Raw genomic sequence first — 7,500 nt, 5'->3', positions numbered from 1 at the left:
AAAAAAAAAAAATCAAATCTCATCATATTGTCACTTAGGAATTAGCTAACTTCATATATGCTCTTGTGGTGGAAATAATTATTTATCATAATGAATATCCCTAGAAATATACGCATTTAAATTAACCCTGTAAGTGCCATTGAACCTAATTTACCTTCTCCAACGCCATAAGACCTAATTTACGTCCAATAATTACCTTTTTTATTTTTTTTTTCAATATTATTTGTGCACAGGAAAATTTTTATAAAATAAGTAATATTATATATATAGTGAAAGGCCATATGGTCGGCTATATGGTAACCAATATCCTGCCATGTATCGTTTTTGTACTAAGGTGAGTTTAGTAAGATGTCTTCAAAAAGTTGTCTGTGGCTTGAGGGCCATATCATTTGATGAGAGGTTTTGGACTTAATTGGTTAATATACAGTCTATATATATATATATATATATATATATATATATATATATATATATATATATATTTATATATATATATATATATATATATATATATATATATACATATATATATATGTATATATATGTATATATATGTATATATATATATATATATATATATATATATATATATAATATATATATATATATATACATATATATATATATATATATATATAAATATATATATATATATATATATATATATTATATATATATATATATATATATATACTGTATATATATAGACACAAAAGTGCTCAAGGTAACTATTTAGTGATCATCCATTTCGATTATTGCATTGACCAATGATATCGCATTTTTATAGTCATATATGAAAAATTTAGGTAGTACTGTCCCCTCAGATATAATAGATAGTAATGAAGGAAGACAATGACTACGAGTCGTTCTATATAAAATAAAAAGAAGAAAAAAATCGCCTGAAGGGATATCAAAAGCTATAAGAACTAAATTAATTGGCAATCGGGTTATCCGAGTCTTTGAAATGTTAGCTAATTAGGTACACAACTCCACAGTTTTTGGTTCTTCGGTTTTTGTGGAAGCTACAAAGAAAGCCTTGAGCTTTAACTGAATATTTTGAATAAAATTATCCGAATCATTTTTTTTTTATTTATTTGAAAAATTTATGTTTCAGTGTATCTCAGTATGGACAGTGTCTTAAACAGTCAATTGTCTTGCTTACTTTCTTTTTCAAGAAAGCTGACATTTAGGAATTTGATTCCACTAAATTGAATATTTTTCTTTTGAAAATTGTCTCATGAACAGACTTCAGGGAAATATTTATCTGCTTCTATCATGATTTGGAATGATCGATTGTAACAGCAGCTGGTTATACAGTAGTGTAAATATTTTGAAATTATTTCAAGCTTACCTACTGATAGAAATTTATGCTTTTCTTCATTTTTCGTTAAGATGGTGATTACAGATCTTACACAAAAACAGTTCCAAAATTTAGACCTCCAAAAGAAAATTTCTATTTATACCCCGATTCTTCTCACTTGCATATTCTGAAATACTCACATTGGTGCATTGTACTGTGAAAGGGAGAGAGTACTTGGTATTAGGAAAGAAAGAGTTGTCAGTTTTTAATTGAGCTGAAAAGGTATTTAAATTATTATGATACCTTTACGATGGAAAAAAAGGCAGGAAATCTTTCCTTACAGAAGGTAAATACTAATTCTCTTTAAACATTCTTATGGTATTTTCACATTACTATATCTATTTCAAATCTGAATGTGTGTATTTTATATATACAAATATAAATCTGAAAAGAGCAAAAAAAAAAAAAATTATTACGGGCTGCCCAGCGGCAAGAGCCCGTGTCTTACATAAGGTAAGGCAATCTACACACATAGGAAAATTTCTTGAATCTAACTGTGTAAACAGAATACCAAAATACCTAAATCCATAAAACGACTAAAGAATTAAATATTAAAATAGAGATTTTTCCTCAGATGATGACACATCTCATAGTATATAAACCAGACAAGCGAGTGATAATGTTATTTGATAGAAGAATGCTAACTTATCTATTGAGAGTTACATTTGGAATGTATAAGCTGTATATTAATTGTATGCAAAGTTAATCAAGGTCTTCAATTTCTCGCTCAGAAATTGCACCTTTTCTAGAAATATATATATATATATATATATATGTGTGTGTGTGTGTGTGCGTATATATATATAAATATATATATATATATATATATAAGTACATATACTTATATATATATATATATATACATATACAAATATATATGTATATATATATATATATATATGTACTTATATATATACATATATATATATATATATATATGTGTGTGTGTGTGTGTGTGTGTGTGAGGGTTTACTTCTACGGTCATCAGTCAATATAAAAGATCTCATACTAATTTAATTTTGTACCCAAAAGGACATGAGGTAAATTATTTGGACCTCCTCCAATCACCAATGTTTCACTTGACCATTTCCACGTAACGCATCGCTCTTGATCCTGGCGATCATATTAATCCACCCGCCAAAGGGCGTGAGAGAAATAGTTGTCGTTGAACCAGTTTTTAATCCAATTTTAGGTCGGGGATTGATAACGATCTTGAAATCTTGCCCCGCCCAAGTAAGAATTTCAGTTTAAAAACCTCTGACGATAATTAACAATTAAAGTATGACTTTACTCTCATCTTATGCATGTTGAATAGTTTATCCTTACCAGGCAGGGGTCCTGGTTCCTGGTCCCTAACTGCTCACTCTGTAAAATAAGTTTGCGTGCACTCGTCGCACTATAGATGGGTGCAAATCTTCTAAGCTCATACTTATTATTGTAATTAAGCTTTTTTACCTGTACCATACAAACATTGTTAATGAAATTCTTAATCTTTACTTTTATTCCATTTTACCTTGAAATCAGTTGGGATAATACCGTACTATTATTAGTTTTGGCAGCCTATTATGGTTTAGTTTGGAGTTTTTAAAGGGAGAGGTACTTGTCGAATTGAATCTCAATTCAGTCTTCTCTGAAGTTGCGTAATACTTATAGATATCTACACTTAGAAGAAAGCGTTTACGTATAAAGAAACAACAAAAATATCTATGTTTGTTAATTTTGCTTGCCTCTAATAAATTAATTGATATGACACCACATTAGGATAAATCAAATATGTTAAGATATATCATGATAAAAATTCTCTTTATTTATAATATTTCTGTTTTCGCCTATAATTGAGGATGTATTAAACTTAAATTAAAATAAATGGAATAGTCTTTCATAAACACATGGGATCGTTTACATTTATTACTTGGTCACTGTTTCTGAAACAAATATGTGTGACATAGGAATTGGACATATATTTTGTGTAATTTCTGTAAATCTAAGTTTTGTTGAAAAGTATTCAAAATATATACATATAATTTATCTGTAAATTGTTAAATGATCAGTTATTGATTTTTTATATTATTTATTTATGGGAATGATTATGCTTTTCAAAAATGTAATTTTCTAAATAAAGATCACGTTCTGTAGTTTAATGCTTGTAGCTAAACCAATTAACATTTTATTTAAGAAACGTAACTGGAATATCAATGAATTACGTTAATTTATTTTTGAAAATGCTTAAATATGGTAAGTAAAAATTTAGTGCAATTTCACAAATTAGTTTCAGCGCATGTATTTATGAATTATATTGTAATGATATAACGTATAGCAAACTTCATTGATAAATAATCCCCCCCCCAAAAAAAAAAAAAAAACCTATCTGAAAATACATGGTAAATACAATCCCATAGGTCCTACTGTATAGAATTGTCCCTTTGGAGATGTCTGTAAATATCTGCAACCGATATCACTGAACGTTTTAGCTCTCTTCTGATTACAGTAATCGATTGATGTACTGTAGCAATGGAAAGTAAATTCACTTATCTATAGAATATTACTTGAAATATTGCAATGTCACCGTGAATATATATTTTTACTCTAGTATTGTTACCTTGTATAATTTTGCTAACTACCAAGACTATAAATCAACAATTGCAAATTAAAAGTGCACCAAAAAAAAAAAAAAATAATCTATAGTCCATTTCTTTTAGCGATGCATATTTGCACCGACTCGTAGCGGTGCCCTTTTAGCTCTGAAAAGTTTCCGGATCGCTGATTGGTTGGACAAGATAATTCTAACCAATCAGTGATCAGGAAACTTTTCCGAGCTAAAAGGGCACCGCCGCGAGTCGGTGCAAATATGCATCGCTAAAAGAAATGGACTATAGTTAAATAACATTGCGACCTACAGTTCTGCATGTCGCCATTCATGATATGGACCCTTAGCTCTGTGCACTGCAACTCCTCTGTCGAAAGTAAACACTTTATGTTATGGTGAACATGTCATGTTTGTATGCCAAGAGAAATAAATAGGAAATCAAGAGGGAAGGAACACAGCATGAGATGATAACTTATAAGAAATGAAATTATAATAATCCATAGAATTTCATTTAGATACTATCAAATGATTTTGCCTAGAATTATAACATGTTTAAATATGATGATTATAAAAACTCATCAACATACAACGATCATTTAAATGCTGCATTAGTTTAAATAGAAAATAAGGCTTTTCGATACAAAATAATAAGAAAAAAAAAATCCCTTTGTCTTAGACGTCATATTGTGAATTGAAAAGTTCAGGCCATCATTTTTGTATGTCAGTGAGTCAACAGACATCACTAGGGTCACTCGCCTAAATTACCAAATTTAAAAAAAAATGCTAATTGATAAAAATTGCGTAAAAGCATATTCCAGAATAGGTAGAAGATATTTTTTTTGACGGTTATCATAAATAAAAGATTTACAAGGAAAAGGAAAATATAAAGCCATCACAGACCATCTACACCTCGTAGTTGACATTTGTGCCAGATATAATAACATAAAACGCACAGCAGATTCCTCTTTGTGAAAGAAGACGGAAGAAGAGAGAAGCTTAAAAGTGAAACTTTTCCCAAGAGAAATTGTAACAAGGATTCAATCCAATCTCTGGAAGGAAGTTAAAGTGGCAGACAGAGCCATAAAATTTTCTTAAATCAATGCGCATCTCCTCATTCTCACAACTTAACCTCTTATTCTTATGCAGCAACTTCTCACGCTCCTTACTCAGCCGCAATTCCTCCCTTAATAATTTCTTCTGCTCTTCCATTCTCAGTCTTGACTCTTAATATCTTATCCTATTTAGTTCTTCGTCTAAGAACCAGTAAACGTGAGTAAAAAAAAAAAGTATTTTTCGTTAAGTCTCTCTCTCTCTCTCTCTCTCTCTCTCTCTCTCTCTCTACGCTTATTTTCGTTTCACTTTAACTATGGTCTATCAGGCTCCTGTTCCGAGCAGCATGTATTTAAGAGAACCATGTCTGATTCCGCCATTTTATTAATTATTTATGACTATTTTTCCAGTAAATTCAACTAATTCTTTATAATCTGCGTTGGCATTCCACTGTGTTTCGCAGTATTTGCTGGAAATTTCGATTTGATAGATCAATATTTCTGTCATTCATTGTACCTATAGAATCTATAGTATAGTATAGACAGCGTTTGATATTACCCTCTCCGTCATTCGAACATCAATACTTTTTCCAGCTCCATATTTACTGTAACGTAAGTATTGTTTCTTGTTTGTTTTCTCTCTCTCTCTCTCTCTCTCTCTCTCTCTCTCTCTCTCTCTCTCTCTCTCTCTCTCTCTCTCTCTCTCTCTCTCTCTCTCTCTCGTCTTTATATTCAGTTTTCTTCTTCCTTGTATCGTGTTTGAAAAAAAAAAAAGGATGGACAACAATTCCTGTGGGGAGAAAATATTGATTTTAATGAAATTGACAAATCAACAATAAAACAAACGAGTAAGTTTTTGTTTATTAGATGCCAGCGAGTTTTCGTTTCTGTTTGCGTGATTTGAAAACTGAAGGTTTATCCGATCACTACTTTTTTCGCGGTAATTGGCTCATCATATTATTGTTTCCCAGTGAGGCAGTTATTTTCAGAATTCGAAAAACAAAATCTATGCTAACAATGGTATATTGTTGTTCACTTAGTAATTTTTAGGCATACATTGTATTTCGGAAGAGGCGTATTCATCTTTTGAGTATAGTATTATCTGGCATATCGTGTTCATAATATATTAGTATTTAACATGAAAAAGTGTCCAATTTGGCTTGGGTCTCAAATATGACATACAAGACCTATTGAAAACACGGCGCAACCAATGCTGAAAGAAGAATTCCACTTCATTTAACTAATTTTAGGGCTCCCAAACGTTATTACCATCATGACACAAAAACCTTCCATTTCCTATGATCAGAACTTTACCATAGTTAATTCTTTTTAGTGAGGCAGATTTTCACCCACTCGGAGTGGGTGCCCTTTTAGCTCGGTAAAGTTTCCTGATCGCTGATTGGTTGGACAAGATAATTCTAACCAATCATATTGCAGGAAACTTTTCCGAGCTAAAAGGGCACCGCTGCGAGTTGGGGCAAATGGTTGGACAAGATAATTCTAACCAATCATATTGCAGGAAACTTTTCCGAGCTAAAAGGGCACCGCTGCGAGTTGGGGCAAATGCGCCTCATTAAAAAAAATTGAGTATAGTTTACCTCGTGAATATGGCAATATTGTTAGTGACCATAACTAATTTTTTTTTTTTTTTGCTTATAATTTGGCAAGCAATTTCTCGTGAAGAAATTTGCAACATAGCATACATAGCTCTGTGTTGCCAACTTACTATTTATCAATCATGGTGATAAATTTATTATAACTACAAAACATAACTTTTTTTTTTTTGTGGCTTATAATTTGGCAAGCAATTTTTCGTGAAGAAATTTGCAACATAGCATACATAGCTCTGTGTTGCTAACTTGCTATTTATCAATCATGGTGATAAATTTATTAAAACTACAAAACATAACTTCGACAGGGATATGTACAGTACAACAGAGCTGATATCAACACAAATATTTCTTGATTATTTGATTATGTACTATGTCACGCAACCTCCAAACCAATGAAGCATAAAATACCCTACGGTTCATATCCTAGTCTGATTAAGAGGATATATTATACTCTTTGGGTAGAGTTGTGTGAAAAATTATATTAATTCAATATTAGTAGGTTATTTGAGGCATATTATTTGAAAAAACGTATATAAATGATAAAATATTCATGACCACACATTACAAGCTTACTCGGGTATAAGCTGATATCACACATTCCTGTCAAATTCGGGTTCTGTATTCAGAATCGACATCAATTCAATTCGGGTTCTGTATTCAGAATCGACATCAATTCAATTCGGGTTCTGTATTCAGAATCGACATCAATTCAATTCGGGTTCTGTATTCAGAATCGACATCAATTCATCCCAACTTATAACGAGCAAGTAAGGTTTGGCTTCCATCAGGGATGGCTGATTATACTTTATTTTCATTAGTAAGATATAGATGAATTATCAATAAAGTTTTTTCTGGCCACATAGTCATATAAACTGCTATATTGTGTTATCG

This window comes from Palaemon carinicauda, chromosome 1, assembly GCF_036898095.1.
Source record: "Palaemon carinicauda isolate YSFRI2023 chromosome 1, ASM3689809v2, whole genome shotgun sequence".
In the NCBI taxonomy this organism is placed as follows: Eukaryota; Metazoa; Arthropoda; class Malacostraca; order Decapoda; family Palaemonidae; genus Palaemon; species Palaemon carinicauda.
Note: the sequence above shows the minus strand (reverse complement) of the source record.